The following is a 21,768-nucleotide window of genomic DNA, read 5'->3' on the forward strand; positions in this document are numbered from 1 at the left end:
TAGTTGCCCACTATACTTCCACAGGAAGAATTGTTCCTTGTTCAAAAATGAAGCTCCCTGCCACTTGATTTTTTGTTTGTTTGGTTGGTTTTGTAAGATATATCAGCTCCAGACACGGTTAAAGTTAACTTCCCAGGTAAAAAGACAATTATATTTCATGACTTATGGCTTCCAAAACTACAAAGAAATGTGAACATTTTTAATAGAATGACATACCTTCATGTTTTTTCAATCCTGAAAGGTCACTTTCTTCTCTTTATTCACTATATAAGTACTTTAAAAATTAAAAGAAAAAGTATTAATGTATCTCATTTGTTCCACTAAAAAATAGGTACACCGGGGTTTGAAGGATTACTCAGGGGCTGGAGACATGGCTCAGTGGTTGAGAGCACTGACTGCTCTTCCAAAGGTCCTGAGTTCAAATCCCAGCAACTACATAGTGGCTCACAACCATCTGTAATGGGATCTGAAGACCTCAGCTAGAGTGAACATAAAATAAATAAATAAATGCTTAAAAAAAAAAAAAGATGGCTCAGTGGGTAAAGACATTCGCTAAGCAATCTTGGAGATTTGAGTTCTGTCTCAAAACCCATATGAAGCTTGAAAGAGAAACCAGAAAAACTGCCCTCTGACCTCCACACATGTGTCCACATACACAGAACAAAATTAAAATTATTTTAAGTTCTCCCTTTTATTCAGAAAAAAAAAAATTGGGAACACCAGTTAAAATGATGCTTTTGAACTTAATTTGGCTTCGCTTCCTGACTGCTGCTTCCAAACATCCTTTAATGAGAGCCTTCCTAGGTAAGTGCATATACACATGCTGAGACAGAACAATACCTCCTGTTTTCTTTTTTTAAATCAATGCACAAAGTTAGGGGGAAAAATTAAAAAACCAAAGGAAACAGAAATTAAAACACTTAGCCAGAACAATAAGAAATTCTTAACAAAAATCAGCTGCATTATGTCATTAAAATTTAATATATGAAGCTTTCTCATGTATATGAATCTGAAAGCCCTAGAAAAACATTCATTAATAGGCAGGTAATCATCACTAGCCTTATTCACCTAAGAAATTTTCCTTAAATGATGAATAGATCTAACTATGAGCTACCTTCTTAAGAAAATATAGATGTTAACAGATTGAAGTTGAGGCAACCGCGTGTTCTTCCATGTTTGGATAATACTCAATGACTGTTTTTTAGCCATCGGGGAAATAGCTTAATTTTATTCTAAACAGAGCCCTACTGAGAAAATAATACAAGTTTGTTAGTTTGCCTGGGGATCTAAGAGCTGTGGAAGTTCATATTGGTTTCATGAATGAAAGAATCACACTCTTCCTTCCCACAGATAAGTTAAATTAGCTGCTCCCTAAATCAAAACATGGTCTGGTACAACCCGGGGTCTCCGTGAAGCACATTTCTGGCATGTTCTTTATGAATACATGTTCTCAGTTCAGTGCGCTATTCATCTAAGCTCAGCAAATAAGCCCCTTACCTTTTCCCTCTCTGCTGAGATGTTTTCCTTCTCCCTTGTAATTTCTGGTGGCTTAGCAACTGATTAATGAGCCCTTGCTGGAAAAACCATTGATTTGACCATAAGGAATGCCTAGGGAAATGTTCTGGTTAAAAAGGGAAAAAAAAAAAAAAAAAAAAAAAAAAAAAAAAAGGTCAGCAGGGAGGACCAGAGCCATCACAAAAGCCCCTCATAGATTCAAATCAAAAAGTCTCTGCCTCAATGCACAGCCCACCCAACCTGGGATTTGCTTAAGTCCTAACCTGACGCCTGAAGTGATATCACATTACCACCTTAAACTACCTCCAGAGAAGGAAGGGTCACTGTGGTCCCTAGGAAGCGGCACTATTAGGAGGTGTGGCTTTGTAGGTGTGTTTATTGGAGAAAGTGTGCTATTGTGTGTGGGGAGGGGAAGGACTTTGAGGTTTCAGAAGCTCAGGCCTGTCTAGTGGCTCACAATTTATTTCTGCCGCCTGTAGATCCAGATGCAGAACTCCCAGCTCCTTCTCCAAGCGCACCGCCATGTTCCTCTGCATAAGGATAACGGACTGAACTTCCGACACTGAAAGGCAGCCCCAGTTACATGTTTTCCGTGGTCACAGTGATAGAAACCCAAACTGAGACAGTCTCTGCTCACACTGTTCCCTCACTGTCCGTCCCACAAACATGCGTGAGGGAGAAACATCAGGTCCTTGGCTTGTCAGTGCACTTTTTGCCTCGAGGTAGGTTAATTTGAGACATAATTTTACAGTGTGAGTTGAAATTGTGACGCCCTTTGCCTTTTCAGCCTTCTGAAATACTGTAGCAGTCTGACTTAGTTCTTAAAATACCGGCTTAGAAATGGCTCCCTGGATCCTGGAAACTTTTAGAGGCAGGATTTCCCCTGTGTTGACAGAAACATAGATACTGTGACTAAGAAATGGGGTCTGTTAGCATTCAGAGGGTTTTATTTTTAACAGATTGTCGCAAACAGACCTAAAACTTAAACTTTTCAGATTCGATTAGCATAAGGAGGTAGAATTATCAGAACTCAAAGCAATCCTTGTTTACCGCTCTAACCAGCAGCATGAACCCGGGGGGGGGGGGGGTTCTTAAAAATGAGGTAGACCAAAAGTCTCAGGTAATCACCAACTTTATTCAGGGTATCGGCAATTTGTAGCCTGAGGGTTAAGAAGAATCACATAGGCAAAGCTCTCATGGCAAAAGTATAAAAATATAATTTCCATAAAAGTATGCAACCAACAAGAGCTGAAGTAAACCACCCACGCCACCTTGGAGGAGCACGAAAACACATTCCAAGAGGCAGATATTACAAGACTCTTGTTCACAAAGTCTCAGAAATCTCCTCACACAGCCTCGTTCACAGATTATGTTCTACAATACCATTTTCCCCCTGCGCCCCGAGATCAAAACACAGCAAACACATCTTTTTATCATGCAAAGTTCTATGGAGTAATCTCCTTCCACACAGAGGGAACAAACCATAAAGTGACTCAAGCCTGAGCTCATCCAAGTGGTCTCACCTGTCTCATTCTACTCCTTGATTTGATGATGTTATCAATTAAAATGCTACGTGCTCTGCTCGGAAATGTGTGGACTTTTAATAGTGTCCATTTTGGAAACAAGTCACTACTCCGTGGAGACAGAGCTCTCACTAACAGCAAACCGTCAGCAGTGAATTACATTGACTTCACCCAAATCCTGCTCATCCCCCGAGAGTACAGTTAAATCCTGGCTTCTCCATGGAGACATGCCAGTCGGAAGGGCCTCTCAATGTTCCCTGCCATTAAGGAATCTAGCATTTTCAGTTAGTTGTTGAGAGCCCCAGAGCATCGTTAGAGTTGCCTTTAGATCACTTCCTGTCTCAAATGATATTTACTTCATCGTCCCTACATCCAACTTACAAAGACCCCCACTCCAAATTCATCATATCCCCTTTGCACACATTTTCCTTCATTCAAAACACAGTTTTACTGCAGGCTGACATAAAACAGGAAGAGACACAGAAAGGCACCATCATTAACCCTTTGCTTCAAGAAGTTTATTCAATATAAAACTAAGTAAAAGATTATGTCGGAGGGATTGGGGGTCTCAGAGAAATCAACAGTAGAGATGTAAAGGGGAAGGTTAAATAATAGAATACCCAGGACCACAGGCTGATAACTTCTGTGACTTTTACAATGAATGTTTATTATCATTTGATCATTTTTTCCTTCCACATATTTGCATGAGACAGACATGTGCAACAATTTTCATTGTCTCAATCCACAAATACTTGGCAAGCATCTGACAATGTGTCACCCCTGAGCTTACTTGTCAGGGATATAGGATGGTCAAGGCACATGTGGTCCCAGCTGACATTATATGCACACCTGTAGGAATATGTATTAGCAAACAGATGCAAAACTGTGCTAAGTGTCCTGAAAAATACCCACGGGGAGTTGAAATGGAGAACAGTAGGAAAAAAATTACTTTAGTCAAAGTTGGCCAGTCATCTCTCCAAGAAGCCAGCTACCAAAACATGAGGAAGATACAATCCACAGACCACACGAAGCTCAAGAAGACAGAAAACCAAAGAGTAGATGGCTCAGTCCTTCTTAGAAGAGGGAACGAAATATTCACAGGAGGAAATAGAGACTGAACAAAGTGTGAAACAGAGACTGAAAAAAATGCCATCCAGACCTGGGGATCCAGCCCATATACAGTCACCAAACCCAGACAATATTGTGGATGCCAAGAAGTACATGCTGACAGGAGCCAGAAATAGCTGTCTCCTGAAAGGCTTTACTAGAGCCTGAAAAATACAGATACAGATGCTCTCAACCAACCATTGAACTGAGAACAGAGACCCCAATGGAGGAGTTATAAAAATAACTGAAGGAGCTGAAGGGGTTTGCAAGCCCAAAGGAAGAACAATATCAACCAACCAGACCCCTCAGAGCTCCCAAGGACTAAACCACCAACCAAAGAGTACACATGGAGGAACCCATGGCTCCAGCTGCATATGTAGCAGAGGATGGCCTTGTCAGGCATCAATGAGGAAAGGCCCTTGGCCCTGTGAGAGCTCAATGCCCCGGTGTAGGAGAATGCCAGGGTGGGGAGGTAGGAGGGAGTAGGTGGGCGGGGGAACACTCTCTTAAAGGCAGAGGGAGGGGGGTGGGATAGAGAGATTCCAGAGGGGAAACTGGGAAACATTAGAAGTGTTAGTAAAGAAAATATCAAAGAAAAAAAAATTTAAAAAGGGGGGGGGGGGAAGAACTACCTGGGGCTTGTGTACCACAGTCGTAAAGCAACAAAAGACAAATACAAATCTTCAGAGAGACAACTCGGTATGAACAGAAGCAAGTGGTTCAGGAGCGATAACACAGGATTTCTTTCATGGTGCTGGGATCAAACTCCAGACCTTCTTCAGGCACTCTGCCATGTTGTTACTTTGAGATGAGGTCTCACTATGTGTTATAAGTTTGCCTCCAGTGCCTACATCCTCTGGTCTCAGCTTCCCATTTGTCACCGTGCTGGCACCATGCACAGTGTCTACATGACAGCAGAAAACTATCTCACTCCTAGGCTGATTTCCTGTTTGCTCAATGTTATTCAAGCAAAGAGATAAAAAGGGACCAACCTTAGCGTTGGCAGCAATACCCCTATCAAGCACCTTTACACTGAATGCTGTGTAGAGATCTCCATGGATACTTACACACGCATCCCAGCCTTTTCTCTGTGTGTGCATTTGTGAGCTGAGCGAACCACTCGTTGATACTAGTTATTCAAAACCAGTTTTCCTTTTATTTACCCAGCACTGCAAAAGTGAACTGTGAATATCACATCCTTCTTCTCTTAGTTTTCATATTGGCCCCAGGAGGTTCGACTTTTAATAGGTTGGACTAAATAGGCCGTCCAGATAATCTACCATCTTGCCCTTATTCTTCCTATGATATGCTAGCTGGTGACAGATCCACACATCTTCAGACTGCCGGCTTTAAGATCAAACATTTCAACTGGAATTTTTTAGAAAAAAAAAGAGAGTGAGAGAGGGGCAGGAGGAGTTATTTTTTCCTGTTCCATCTCTTTTGCTCTGGTCTTAGAAGCCTAGAATCTGGCTGAGCAAAGCCTCCTTGCCTGGAAGAGCAGAACCTGCCAGTAGTCAAAGACAGCTCAAGTCCTGGTAGGAAACTGATGGGAACTGAGGTTTCAGAAACTTCCAGGCAGTTTCGGTGACAGCTGGTTCAAGTAGTACAGGAGTGGGTGTGTCTGGCTCTGAGATCCGTGGTTAGGGTTTGGGGTGGAAGGAGGCAGGGGAAACACAGTAAGGCTCAAGATACAGGAGAGTCAAATACAGGAAACTATCAAGAAAGGGTTTAAGCACAAAAAAAAAAAAAAAATGAACTTTTGGAATTGGAACAGAAGGCTGGACACCAGAAAGTAGCAACCCCAGGGTACTGAGTTGAAGTCAAATCCTGGACTAGAATTCAGTTGAGAACATCTGATTAATATGGTAACATTCTGGTGAGTATTGTAGTAAATATGTAATCTCAATAGGGGTTTCTACCCCACCTTGTTCTATCAGCTCTCAGATAAAAGACACAAAACCTATACATTTATAATAAGCCTTTAAAGCATTAGAGCTGAACAGATATCAACCCTCTATGGCTCCTTTGTCTACTTCCCTGCCAAACCCCCGGAGATAGGACTTGCCACATTTTACCTGGACTGCTCTTATTCCAAATGGCCAGCCCTCCTGCCCAGTTCTCAGGATCCTTTAATCCATGGCGTCCTCTCCTCTTTCTACCTTCTCTTCTCCCTCTTTTGGACCTTCTCAGACTCCAAGCCTGGGAACCAAAACCTCACCTGCCTATCTTCCATCCAGCTATTGGCTGTGGCATCTTTATACAACTAATAGTTTTAAATTAAGACGGAAGGTCATGTAGCATCATTTGGTATGTGTCAGGAAGTTCATGTGTTCCCAAGGCAACCAGGGCCAGTATTTAGCATTACAATACATAGCAACAGGCCAAACCTCAACAGGTGAGTAATTAGATACTCTTTACTGCAGCTCTGCCTTCCCTGTTTGTCACTCAGCTGGAGCCACTCACCCCTTCCTCTCTGTAAGCTATAGATCTTTCCTCCCAAAGCCTCTAGACCAATAGCCAACCAGCTTCTTCTGAAGTACTCCAACCCACTATACACAGAGTCCTTATTGGTAGCTCTGGGCTTCCAGATCAGTCCCCTACCACCCTCATATTATGCCCATCCACCACCTTTACCCTAGAGGTGCCCTGGGTGGACCTATGTCACAAACACGGCCTTAGATATAGGCGATCAACCAATTAATACACAACACACATACGCACACACACACACACTTGCAGTTAAAAGTGATAGGTCACATAGATGCAGCTGTGGCATGACTATAATGAAGGCACCCAACCACCCTGATTGGCTTTGAACCTAGTCCACAGAAGGGAACCCATAATGGGTGCTATACACCTGACCAAAATCTGTGGCTTGGGAGGTCATGGGCCCTGTGATGGAAACAGTTACTGATGGTTAGCCTAATAAATATACTATCCAAACGCCTTGTAAATATTTATGTTTATATCTTTACGGAAGGGTGACTTGTAATGCTAGTCCAAGAAGCCTCTCTTGCAGAAAACAACGGCGAATGCAGAGACACGTGGCTGCCTAAGATGCAGAGAAAAGGTGAGTCGGGAAACAATACAGAAGAAGGGATTAGAAAACAACAACAATAACAACTTGTAATAGATGAAAGACAAGGGGTGGGCGGTAAAAGCCTATTCTCTAGATGTCTCGTGACCAGTGCAATCCTGAACTCACAGCATTTGGGGTTACTTTTGCTTGGCCAGCACAGGGCAGTCCCTCTCAACGGTCAGTGGCAAATGGGGAAAGGACTGAGGAAAGGACAGACAGGGCCATATAGTTGACTGATGAACTATTAGCTACTGATGAACTCCAGGAAAGAGGGAGCCAGTGGTTTGTTTGTTTGTTTGTTTGTTTGTTTGTTTGTTTGTTTGTTTTGGTGTGTTCACTGGTGTAATCACCAGGCTGCAATAGATAGTTCCAATCCTGTGCTATATAGATGGCCTGGGTCAAATGCAGGACAAAATAAAACCAAAAGGCATGATGTGAGAAAGATTAGTAAGGGAAAGGGAGGCAGAGATGAGAGAGGGCAGGAGTGAGAGCTATCAGAATGTATCATATGCAAGGATGAAATCATCAAAGATAAATTTAACTAATAAAAAGTATTCAAAATTGATGACCAGATGATGGAAGTTACATAAAATATCAGCTGTGGAAAATGGTTGAAATCTAAACAAATCTTAGTAAAAGAAAAAAAAAACGAGCTATATGCAAACTCAGGCATATGTAATATTTACATATCGAGAACATGGAAAGTCCAGTTCTCAAGACCCAGTCTGCCTGCATCAGGACCTTTCAAGGATGCGCCCGACATCCATGGCTTTAACAAGCTTCAGTGTGATCCCTATGCATGGGAGATTTTCAGAATCTGCTCTGTCTAATCTCTACTGTAGTATCAAACCTTTGTTGCTTGCTAGAGACCTGCTGCCCACTGATTTACCTCTACCAGAGTATTTTACCACTCGCTTTAGCTGCCAAGAGTTTAGAGCAGTGTTTCTTACCCTTCCTAACACTGAGACTTGTTAATACAGTTTGTCACCTTGTGGTGACCCCCAACCATCAAATTATGCTTGTTGCTATGTCACAACAGCAATTCTGCAGCTGTTATGAATTTTAGTATAAATATCTGCGTTTTTCTATGGTCTTAGGAGACCTCTGTGAAAGGATCATCCCACCCCCAAGTTATCACAGCCCTCAGGTTGAGAACCACTGGTTTTGAGGAACCTGGGAAAAGGAGGGCAAACACTACCACAAAAAAAAAAAAAAAAAAAAAAAAAACAACCAATCAGTGATCGCTGAGCGAGAACAGTGGTTCATGTTGTAATCCCAGAATTTGAGAGACGGAGACAGGACGATTGCCTTGAGACAGAAACTAGTCTGAGCTACAGCATAAGACTCTGTCTGCCTCAAAAAGTAAAACAGAATAGACAATAGATGTGATGTTAAGTAAAATATAAACCAGTCTTTTTCCTAGACCAATGTGAAATTGCGCCATCCCAAAAGTTTTACGGTTAAACAAGTTTAACAAACTTTTTAAAATTTGTGCCTTTTTTTTCTTCATGGCTAAGAAGGTATGAAATATTATCTTTGAAATGTATTTTTCTTGAGTCCCTATGGCTATTTATTATTCAAGATAACATCACATAGAACAAATGAAAAAGAGCTGATTGTGAAAAATTATCCGTGAGAATCCTACTGGGAAGAAAAATCCATGTAAAGGAAAATATGAAGAGTTTAGAGTTCACGGAGGATCAGCTAAAATAATGTTTGGAGCAAAATTTATCAGGAGGTAATAAAAGTTTACAGCCATGTGTAATACTAAAAATAAATGGAAAGACCCAATATAAGTATGCTTTTTTTTCTTGCCTTTAGAAAAAAAAATCAGAAAATCTGAGCTCTGTGCCCCCCATCACTGGCATGATCAATGGTCTTCCTATGACCTCTGCAGAGGGTTTCTCCCTTCCCCCATCCTCCTTCCTAAGTTATCTATACACATATTTGCACATCTGGATGCAGATGTCAAGCAGTTGGCTTGGTTAAGTGGCTGGTACCAAGGACTGAATTCTACTGGGATAAAACTTGAGTGCTGATGACATAAACTCATCCAACATAAAGGAAGAAAGACTCAAAATTCAGGGAACTCCAATCCAAACCACCAAGTTCACAGACTTAAGGCCCCTCACATTTCTACTCCACTTCCCACCAAGACAATAGGAAGTTCATGAATAAAATAAAACTGTAAAGGGGGCGGCTTCTCATTGCTATCAGATTGTAGAATTGTTGGGGGTAGGAATGAACAGTCTATTGGTTGATTTCCTATTGCTATAACAAAATAGCCAAGGCTAAGTAACCTGATAAGGGGCATTATACTTAATTCCTGGTTCTGAAGGTTCAAGGGCACAGCTCTGGCAAATGGAACCACAGTGATAAGAGAAAGAACTCCTGCCAGGAGCTGAGAAGGAACAGTAACAACTTCTCTCTAGACTCTGTATTAGTCAGGGTTCTCTATAGTCACAGAAAAAAAATATATATATGGAATTTATTGAAGTGAATTAAAGGTTACAGTCCAGATAAGCCAATAGCTAGCTGTGAATTCAAAGTTAAAGGATCTAGTAGTTGTTCAGACCCACAGGCTGGGTGTCTCAGCTGGTCTTCTGTATAAGCTGGAACCCCAAAGTAATCTCCAGTGGATGTGCCGGCAAAGTGAGCACAAGCAGTCGAGGAATGAACAAGTCCTTCCTTCTTCCACTGTACTTACATAACCTCCAGCAGAAGGTATGACCTGGATTAAGAGTGTACCTCAGGATCTGGATCAAAGGCGTGTTGTCTTCCTGTCTCAAGAACCAAATCACAGGTGTGTCCTCCATGTCTGGATTGTGGCCCATTCCAAATACAGTCAAGCTGACAACCAAGAACAACCATCGCAGACTCTTAAAGGTCCACTACCTCCCAACATTACCACACTGAGTACCACACTCTCAACATCTGAATCCTTGGGGGACAGACTCAACCCCTATTCCCATGACAGCAGCTAACCACCAGGTCACAGCAGTGGCGCCTGGCTCCTAGAATACCTTCAGTTAACCTTATATTTTGTGTCCCTTTAAGGGACTTCAGTCTCTGGTGCTGTTTTTCTTTCTTAGCTACCTCTATTCCTTCATTCAAACAGTGAACAACTTTTACTAAGTTTCCATTGTGTGGAAGATTCTCTGAATGGAGGCCGGAAAGTATTCATTATTTCTATCTCCACCCAGCTCGCAAATAGAAACAGCTAGAAAACAGCCCTTACCTGTCTAGTAGGCATCTCAAAACTGTCTTTCTCAGTTCTGCTCTCCCGTAGACCTTTCTACTCAACAGAATAGCAAGGTTTCCCCCCTTCATTTCTTCAGGTCCAAAGCTTCGGTGACATCCTCAGTTTCTCTCTTTTATTCTCATATCCTGTATCAGCAAGTGTGGCTTCTTCACCTTCCAAATACAATCAGGATACGATCAATCCACTAACATCACTGCCACCATGACCTAAGCGGCCATCTTCTCTTCCTGCGTCACTGATCTCCAGACTCCAAACGAGCACCCTGCATCCACTTCCTGCCTTGCGTAGTCCCAGTCCCTAGGCAAAATGGTCACTTACACTCTGACATGTTGGGTTGTATCTGTAGCCTGCCACCTTGTAATCCTCTGGTTCAAAATGAAAGGCAAAGGGTAGGATCTTGTTGCATTAACTTAAGACAGACGTATTTCAGGCCCCACAGACTCTGCTCCCACCGGCGTGTTTCTCAAGCATCGTGTCCTATCTTGGGCCTCAGTTCTGGTCTATATAACCTAGCTACCTCGATTATTTTTCAATATCGTACTTATTGCCATCTGATGTCTTGCATGTGTACTGTCTTTTTTTTTAAGATTTATTGTTATTAATTTAATTATGTGTTTGGAAGGTGGGGGGTATACACATGAATGCAAGTGCCCACAGAGGTCAGATTCCCCTGGAGCTGTGGCCACCTGATGTGGGTGCTGGGAATTGAAGTCAGGTCCTCGGGAACAACAGTTTGTTCTCTTGGCTGATGGCTGAGCCATCTCTCCTGTCGACATTTGTGTCTGTCTCCAGCACACTTGACTAAGAGCCACAGGAATCCTGAAACCCCTTTACTTCGTTGCTGTATCCTCTCCACATGAAGCAATGCCTTGCATGCAATGTGCTTAATAAATATTTATCAAATCAATGAATTAATTTGAATAGAGCACTAGTTTTTCTTCCCTATTTTTGAGTTCCTGGGTCTGGAAAAAAAAAAAGACTTAATTATTTTCAGTCACCTCATCAATGAGTTTAGTCAACACACTTTGGAGAGTAGATTCCTATAGCAAACACTTCCTATACTTCATTAGCTGGTTGAACAGACAAGTGAATGGACGAATGGGAGATGGAATTCCCCAAGCCCCTATTCACTGGTACTTCGAGCTTACACCGTGTAACTAATTATGGTTCCTATAGCAACCAACTGGCTTCCAGAACATGAAACTCGACCAGTGCTCAGGTTGACAGTCGGACCTGTCCTTCATCCACCCCAATTTGCCTTACTTAGCATCCCTCCAGTCGGATAAAAAACCCATTCCACAGACTTCTGACCATTACTCACACTCTCACAATACACACCCTCACAACACACACCCTCACAACACCTCCCCTTTCCACACTACTTCTCCCTGAGTAATTTCTAGAAAGCTTAGGCTAGTCACTGACTGGCTTGCTTACGTGCATTTCAGAAAACCGCATCCTGCATACCAAGATAGGTCACCTAGAGATGTAGAAACACATCACATGATATCTTCCCCAAAAAAATATTTGGCGCCAAATTCTTGATCCTTAACATGACCATCTGTGAAATCAAATGTGGCCTCCAGGTCCTTGGCCAGAAGGGTAACTCAGCACAACTACAGGAAACTAACCTCAGAAACTCATTTCCCTGAAAGACAATAATCACTTAACTCATCCGTTAGTATCTGGTATGTGCCGGGACCCCATTGTGTTTTATGGAGCAGAGGCAAGCATCAACCTCTGTGAAACAAGGAGGTGAAACTGTGTTGGAAGTCCAGGGCTCTGTTCATCTGGAGTCTGTTTGCATACTGGATTACTTTGGGAAAAATGCATCTTTCATGTACTTTTTTATTAGTTATTTTATGTATTTACATTTCAAATGTTATCCCCTTTCCCAGCTTCCCCTCTGGGATGCCCCCATCCCATCCCCCTCCCCCTGCTTCTATGAGGGTGCTCCCCCTCCCACCCACCCACTCCCGCCTCACCATCCTGGCATTTCCCTACCGTGGGGAATTGAGCCTTCACAGAACATATTGGTGCCAGACAATGCCATCCTCTGCTACATATGTGGCTGGAGCCATGGGTTCCTCCACGTGTGCTCTTTGGTTGGTGGTTTAGTCCCCAAGAGCTCCATTTCATGTACTCTTAACCCATTGGTCTGGGTAAACTGGTTCCTACCTTCAGTCCAGAAGAAGGACCACTTGGATCAGTCAGAGGATCCAGCCATGGCCACCTTAATAATGGGTGTGGGTGGGCTTCTAAGCCAACCCAGCAGGAGTTAATGCCAGCATGCTGCAATTAGGCTGGAGCAGATGACCTACATTTAAATGTGGCTCCACTCTTTACCAGATGTAAGAACTTGGCACGTTATCTATCCTCTGATGGTTCCAGGTCCAGGAAGATCATTTATGGCCTTAGGCCCATACTATGGCTTAATATGATAAATATAAGATGCTTAAAACCATATCTAATGCCTACTCAGTATTGGTTGGTGAATGCTAATGAGCCGTGTTGGGGGAAATTTGGAGAAAGAGTGTCTTTCTGACATGGACATCTTGCTAACACATGGCAAGAGCCTGAATTAAGTCAGACTGGAGGGAAACCGAGCCAAGAGATTAGAGGAGAGGGAGCCTGCCCTCCTCCCCCCGAAGTTAAGCTGCAGGATCTAGATGTGGCTCGAGCCATCTGAACTCTGCAGTTTGTCTGCAGTGTAAACCAGCAGATACTTTCTTGCTGTGTTGGTTCAGTTTGGTTCCTTTCTCTTACCAAATCCAGGCAGTAACTCCAGGTAGTAATAAGTCTTAACTGCGTGTCATAGGCATGGAGTGTATTCAGAACCAACCCAGCATGGTGTCTGTCTGTAGTAGTTGATCATAAAGAAGGGGAGATCATGCACCTCCAACTCTGACAGCTCCAGCAGCTAGATTAGAAAATATCTAGGAAGAAATTCAGATATATTTCCCCAGAAGGAGTAATATTTTTTCATCAAAGAAAAGTCACCTTCTAGACATTTTTTAAAGTGCCATTTCAAAGACTTTTAGGAAAAAGAATTAGGCCTTCCCAGAGCTAGGGTCTGGAACATAATGTATCCTTTGCCTGGATAGAAAGAACAATTCCCAAGGCAGCAAAAGTAACTCCCAGAAAGAGTGAAGAAAAGCCTTTGGTTTTATATCTGATAACCATGTCAACTGGATGTTCAGACATCTTCAGAGGGGATAACTTCAAAGAGATTCCTTTCAGGAAATTAGAAGGCAGAGAAACCATTGCCTTATCCAGAAGTTTCCATGCTCCCTGGGTCCTTTAACCCCGAGTCAGAGAGCTAGCCTGAATAAGTCCATCTGGAATTATTCCTATCCACTGTAATCCCCTGTAGTGCTTCTGGGGAGGAAAGCTATGTAACACTGCCCCCTTGCCTTTTTTTTTTTTTCAACAACTCAGATTTTCCACTTTTCAGGCTTTCTTTGAAGAAATCCATTTATCTCTCATTTTTTCCAAGTTGAGCAGAACAGAGAATTCATCTTTTTACAAGATGGCGTGGTGCAGGTTGTATACACCTTGACAAAGCATCACTGCCTGTCTGAGGACTCAAAGTGGGTGACAGTGTTTCGGGAACAAAGGCAGTTGGCATGAACCCTTCGAGTGAGCGAGATGCAGAGGAAGAGAAATGTAGCAGTGTCCTCACTTCTCCCAAATTACTCCCATTTTTTTCCTCCTGGAGCACTCAGCAGAGGCACCCTCAATTTAGAAAGTTCATTACAGTTTTATTACCCTAAAATTACCCAACAACCATAAAGGAAATATTGAAAATGGAAATGCCCACTGTGTTAACTCTCAAGGTTAGTATCTGTTACCAAATTCACCCTTCATTTCATTAAGGTTGCAATATTGAGATTGTGGATTTGCTAAACAAACAAAAAAAGAAAAGAAAAATAAAGAGAAATTAAAAGCAAAAAATACCCAGAAAGTGCTCTTTAAAAAAAAAAAATGTGAGTGTGTGTGCACATACGCACATAGAGAGGCCTAAAGGCAATATTAGGTGCTATCTCCAATTGCCCACCCCCCTCACTAAACTTAGGGCTCACTACTAGCTAGCCAGCCAATGAGCTCCTAGGATCTGTCTTCACAGCAAATAGTTAAAAAAAATATAACATCTCCCTAGTCCTAAAAATGCCTTTCTGACAAGAGAGTGTAAAAAAGAAAAATCTATAAAAAAAAGTTAACCACCAGGATTTCACACACGCACACTCACACACACACACAAAGCAGGCAGAACTATTGAAGCTCCCCAGCCCCTCCCCCAGCAAAGCTCAAACATGATTATTCAATCAGTCACAGATGTCATTGAAGTGATGGCTGTCAACTGTTCATGTCTAGCATTAATGTGAAAATCTGATCAACCCTCCGTAAGAATTATCTTTCTTTCTTTCTTCCACTATTGCTTTAATAGTTGCAGGTCCAAAATGGCAAATTCTTTTCTCATTGTCTTGCTGAGTATGTAATCAAGCAGAAAAAAAATAGAAGAGTTAGAAAGGCAGATGGTGAGAGGCCTGTGCTTTCTGTAAATGATTTCTGTAATGAACTTTTCCTGGGGAGATGTAACACACACACACACATGCACAAAGGCACACATGCACACGTGCACACACACTCATCTACTTATCCCAGAAAGGAAATTCACAATAGAGCAAAGAATTGCACCAAAGTTCATCTTGGTGAACCAGTGAGTTTGTGTTGGGGTAACTAGCAGGACCATGGGTAAGGAATTCCTCACAAGAGCAAAGATGACTCAGAAACACTACTACATTGCAAAACACTACTACATTCACCTCAAGCCAGGTCACCAAAGATGCAACCTTGTAGCTCTTCGTACAATGTATAGACCGCTCAACATTCTGAAAAATCTCTACAGCTGGAGTAGTCAGACTCCTCACCCAGCAGCTTCTTCTATAAAGCTGAGGAAAGGCCTCCTAGAATCTTCCAAGTTTCCACTTTTCCAGACATGTGACCTCTTGTTTACCTTCTGACTCTGGTGGTCTTTCCCCTCTCTCCTGGAGGGAATGTTTCATTGGAAGCAAATCATGTGACATAAGATATGACAGACATGGAGCCCAAAGGCCATGCTGTCCTGATATCTTCTTGTGAGGATGCTCCCGCCAACCTTAAGTAGCTCATGCCTGGCAAAGTTGGTGCCTTAGGCACAGACAGCCCAAGGCTGGCTGTTGGCCTGGGACCGAGAGCATTTGCAGTTTAGAATAAATCCATCCCAGACTAAAAGTGCTATAAATATAGAGCGGTGATTAGACAAGATTTAAAGAAAAAGAAGTGGGCCTTTCTTGCCAGATGTAACTAGTTTATTATTGCTAAATTGGGCCAAAAACCAAAGCCCTGTGCATTCACCACTGATCCAGGGCAGATGCTTTCGATAGCCTTCTCTTTACAATGTTGAGCTCCTCTAAGGCTGCCAGGTTCCTTCGATTGACACTGGCCCAGTAAATCTCAAGCCCCTCAAAACCAATGTCCTCCCAGTTCATAAATTTAAATTCTACTAGAAAGAATTTAAAAATAAAAATCCTGTAGTAACTGAACTAAAACATCAAAGAGAAATACACGTAACATTTAGACACCTATAGCATTCAGGCGTTGCCTCTGTCTACACTGTAGACTCTTCAGGATCACTGAGGATAAACTTGTATCTCAGATCCCACAAGACAGGGTTTCTCTGTGTAGCCCTGGCTGTCCCAGAACTCACTCTGTAGACCAGGCTGGCCTTGAGGTCCAGAGAGAGCAAAACGAAGTCTTAAGCTGTTTATACAACTGTTTTATTCATGGAAAATGGAGTATGTGTTAAATTATACAGAGAACTCTTAGCCTTTAGATGTAAAACAGCAGTTGGGTTTTAGACTCAGATAATTACAAACACGCTCTTCACCTACACAAAGTTCAGGAAGTTTCAGTTGTTCCGGGGAGAGGAATGTAAGCTCACCACACACTGGTCTTAGGCTGTGAGTCAACTTTCCTTTCACTGACAAAATACCTGGGCTCATTAACTGATATGTAGTAAAGGCTCACTTGGGCTAGCAGTTTGGGTCTATGGTTTTGGTCCATGGCTTCTCGACTCTGTTGCACTGAGCTTGCAGCAGCATAGCAATGAGATTACTGGAACACACAGCAAAGGAAGCTGTTCACTTCAAGACAGCCAGAAAAGAGAAGGGGGAGAGTTTCTATATGAGTTTTATAATAACACTCCAAAGACCTAACTCCTTTCTCCTGGTCCCTACCTCTGAATGGATCCACTATCTCCCAAGACACTACAGGCTAGAGAGAAAGCCTGAGGGACAAATAGGATCTAAACTATTTATATAAAACACTATATTAGCTCGGGGATTTTACTCATTTTCCTGAGTCCAGTGAGACAGAGTGCTCACACACACAGACTTACATCAAACGTGCTCATCAATGGTCAGCAGTAAAGAACAACAGAAGCTTAGGGACCGTGATGAAGAAGAACCCCAAAACTCAGGAGAGCTGTATGGGACACATGCCCAACCTATGCTGCAGGTGGGGGACACTAGAAAGCAGCCTCACACACAATTTATACCCCGGAGTGACGTGGCATACTGGGATACAGTATATCATATTTCTTTTCTAGGGCGGAGTGAAACGCAGCCCAAGCTATTTGGGCCACTCCTCCTAATCTCAGAATGCAGAATTATCAGTACATTCTCTTTAGGTCAATCCAAGAGGACCTGGAAAACTATTCCACAATCGGGAGATAATTCTTTCACCTATCGGACAGACCCCGGTATACTGGGGACATGTGGCACCCCTGGCCTTTGCTCATTACTGGGACTTCCAATCCTTTCACTCTCAAGCACAGTGTCCAAAACTCCTTTTAGGCATCGAGCCATTTCATGGAGGACACTGTACTGGTCTCAGTTTTGTAGCAAGCTTATCTTCAGTTAAGAACATTGGATGATCTGCTTCTACAAGTAGACAGAAGCATCAATGTCTTCATTTAAAATAAGAAAGTGACCCTCAGAATGTGTGATGCCATACAGCTAGTCAGTGGCACATTTGTGTATTTCTGTATTGGGTAAAAATTAAACCCTGAGTTTAATTTCAAACATGAAATGGTTCCCATACTCATGATAAGCAGCTTTTTTGTGACCATGTATCTAAATATTGGAGGTGGGAAACACTCATTTATTTTGGCATACCGTTCCACAGATTTCTGGGCCAGCGGTAAAGTGATGCATTGTAATAGGGAATGTATGGTATGAGAGAAACATCTAAACTTATGGCAGGAGCAGAAAAAGAGAGAGGAAGGAGGCAAAGCAAGAAGAGATCACCTGAAGGACACACTCTAGATGACCTACTTCCTCCAGCTAGACCCCACCTCCAGACGTTCCCAGTACTCCCCAGAATACCACCACCAGCTAAGGACCTACCTAGTCTTTACACATGAGCCTATGAAAGACATCTCATATTCAAACCATAATACCACTTCAAAGAATTGCTTCACTAAGTTTTCAAAAAAATTTTATTACCTTTATTCCTGCGGCGTGCTCCTCGACCAGCGAGGAAAGACGACCACCACCAGAGGATTCTTCTCAGATCACGCTTTATTGTGGGAGCCTCTTGGTTGAAGGGGAGAGCAGGAAGCAAGGGGCCCGAACTACCCTAGCTGTCCGCTTATATAGGGAGAAGCGCATACGGGGCTTGCCATGATTGATTGTCACCAGTCTGCTGACACCAGAGGCCTCGGGATTGGCCGGAGATAGGTTATGTACTGTGCATAAGCAGGGTGCAGCGCTTTAGCTGACAAGAGCATTGCTATATATGGAGTTGTTTACCTCAAACCGTGAGGGAGCCAGCGCCATCTTGTAATGGCGTCCGCATTCGGCTCCCCACATATTCCTTTTTCCTCTATGGCTAATATCTGTGTAAAAAGTCATGTGGGATACTTGATACAAAGACATTCAATAGCAAGCATCAGTCTTCTTTCGAATCTCTTAGCAACACAGGGTGGTGGTTTTATTTTGTGCCTTAGTTACTGTTCAGTTGCTATCCAGAAAAACCATGACCAAGGCAACTCTTATAACAAGAAAGCATTTAATTGAGGGCTTGTTTATGGTTATGTTTAAAGGATTAGCCTGTATCATCATGTCAGAAAGCAGACAGCCGTGGCACTGAGAACTTTACATTTTGATCCACAAGCAGCAGAGAGAGAGAGAGAGACTCTGAGCATGGCTTGAGCTTTTGAAACCTCAAAGTTCAATATCAGTTACATACCTCCTCCAGCAAGACCACACCTCCCAATCCCTCCCAAACAGTTCTGCTAACTACTGACCAATCATTCAAACATATGGGCCTATGGGGACCATTCTCATTCAAGCTAACACACCCTGGAACTATCCTGGTTAATGTCTGTCAATGTGATACACTGGGGTCATCTGAAAAAACTTCAGGAACTGCCTCCATTGGACTGTCCAGTTGGAAATCTATGGAGACATTTTCTTGATTCATAATTGATGTGGAAGGGTCCAGCCCTCATATGATGAGCAGTGCCACCCCTGGAATGATGGGATGTATAAGAAACCAATCTAAGCAAACCAGTATGAGCAATCCTTCACAGTCTTTGCTTTTCCCGATTCCAGGTTCCTGCCTTGGCTTCTTAGATTATATACTGTAATTTGTCAGCCAAATAAATTGTCTCCTCCATGTGTTGGTTTTGGCCATTGTTTTATTACAACACAGAAGCAAACTGGGACAGGGACTGTGAAATCCTATCTTAGAGCTTTGTGAGGTCTACTGCTGCTGCAACACTTGGAAATCTTCTAAACTGTCACATGAAGTTGGTGTCATTTGGCCTCTTTGAAAATAAGCAAAGTGAAACCCTGAGAAGTTAAGATGTTGGCCCAAGATTAGTTAGGAGGTTGAAAGTCTGAAATGTTGACAACTCTCCTTTCCTACACACCATACTCTATCTACTATCCCATCTGTCTTATTCCCTCCCCATAAATAATATTTTTGCCCCATTCATTTACCTTTTTCTAGCTTAGTTGATGCTCTGTTTATTCATTTCTTGGTCAAATGAGGAAAAAAATTAATACTCCAGGATATCTATGAGTAAAAAGATGTTTAGCTTGATCTTGTTCACAGAGGGTTTTAGATTATACCCCAAGCTAGCCTCTAATTAGAGATCCTCCAGCTTTAGCCTCCCCAGTGTTGAGACTGTAGACATGTACCACCACTCCTGATATGGTGGTTTAAATAGGTTTGTCCCCCAGAAATTCATGTGTTTGAATGCTTGGCACTATTAGGAGGTGTGGTCTTGTTGCAAGTGTGGCCTTGCTGGAGGAAGTGTGTCATTGTGCGGACGGGCTTTGAAGTCTCTTATACTCAAGCCCCACCCAGTATGGAATCCCAGTCTCTTCCTGGCTGCCTTCAGATCAATATGTAGCTCTCTTAGCTCCTTCTCCAGCACCATGCCTGCCAGCATGCAGCCATGTTTCTCAATAATAATAATGATGATGATGATGATGATGATGATTATGATAATAATAATAATAATAGACAAAACCTCTGAAACCATAAGCCAGCCTCCAACTAAATCTTTTCCTTTATAAGAACTGCTTTGACCATGGTGTCTGTACACAGCAATGGAAACCTTAGCTAAGACACCTGGCTAAAATCAGTTTTAACTAATAAAAACAAATGCTCCATTTATATTCTTCCTGTTATTAAGTAATGTGGCTGTTGTTCTGTTTAAGAAACCAGTTATAATTACATAAAACAAGGAAGAAGAAATTAGTGTACATCCAAAGACATCTTGTCCCACTTAGAGGATTGTGAGGAAAACAGTCACCAGTACCCCTCTGTTCCTCTGACAGGCATAGAGTGGTGCTACTACTAAACAGTCTTGTTTCTGGTTTGAATCCTCAGAAGCATCAATATAAATTACCCCACTCAGAACTAATCACTCTGGACCAGGAAGCAGAGTCAAAGAGAAAACAACAGGTGGCAATCTACCCTTCAGAGGAAACCTGACATTTGTCACCGGAAAGAGCAAAGGTAGCAACATGTTTGCTATGATAGTCAGCAAGATTGATGGAAGAAACGAACACAAGAATATTCATTTAGATATCTACAAATACAGAAGTCTAAAACTATAGATGTGAATAAGATACACTAATATGAAACAATACATTCACTTTCTAATTTTTCTCTACTTCAAAAATCTTTAAAAGCTAGAGGTTAAATTTAAAGGTAATCCATGCAAAACCAAGTGTGAAGCCTTAAGTACCTCTGAAATCTCAGTCTATGACCTAGAACTTCCAACTGCCTCATAGCATGGGTCTGGACTGGCTTTGATTATATCCACGCCCTCCTACACTCTCACCACACTAAATATTATATGGACAAAGAACGAGACAGGAAGGAAATAGAGAAGGAGGACAAGGAGGAGGGTTGAACAAGAAAGCAGATACCATGGGCCTCAAGAAAAATCCAGGACAAGATCTTTCTGGAGTGGCCTGAGGCATTGAAATCTATGAATCATTCTTTGGAAAGTACCTGCAAATTCCCCTGGATGAAATCATGCTGAAAATGCGGGACAATTTCTGATGCATTGATAAGAAAGCCCTCTAAATCTGACAAAAATGTATTCGTATACTTTTATGCAAAAATGTTTAAAATCTGTACATTTATCTTTGTTTTTTAAAATAAAGTTGTTCAATTTTTAAAAAAAGCCCTCTAAAATACTAATTGACTGACCTAAAGCTTACAACTACCACTATCATGCGGAAACACTATCCAAAGTTACTCTCAGCCAGTGGGTAAACAAGCCAACGTGTTGATCATGTATATTTTTCATTTATGATCTAATTGCTTGGGCATTATATAGCCAGGGCCATGGGCCATTTCAACGTTGCAAATGTATTCATTCTTATTTCAGGAACAGAATCTGACTGTGCCTACAGAGCTCATAAATATTAATACCTGGACTGTACTTCCCCTCAAATCTTCTTCCCCATAGATATTACTAAACAACTAATGGGAACAGGAAACAGTTGGTAATTACTTTTTGTTTCTAAAAGAAAGGTATAAATTCAGGTACCTGCACCTGGAGCAATAATCTAATGTATATTTGTAAACCTATATCTTATACTAGCACACATTTATGCAAAAAGCAAGCTTCCACTTGCATTAAATTATTTCAAGTGACTTGGTTGGCACCTTGAAAGATAAATTGGCATGTCAAAGACCCCAAGGGTGAAGGG

This window comes from Micromys minutus, assembly GCF_963924665.1.
Source record: "Micromys minutus genome assembly, chromosome: 19".
NCBI lineage: Eukaryota > Metazoa > Chordata > Mammalia > Rodentia > Muridae > Micromys > Micromys minutus.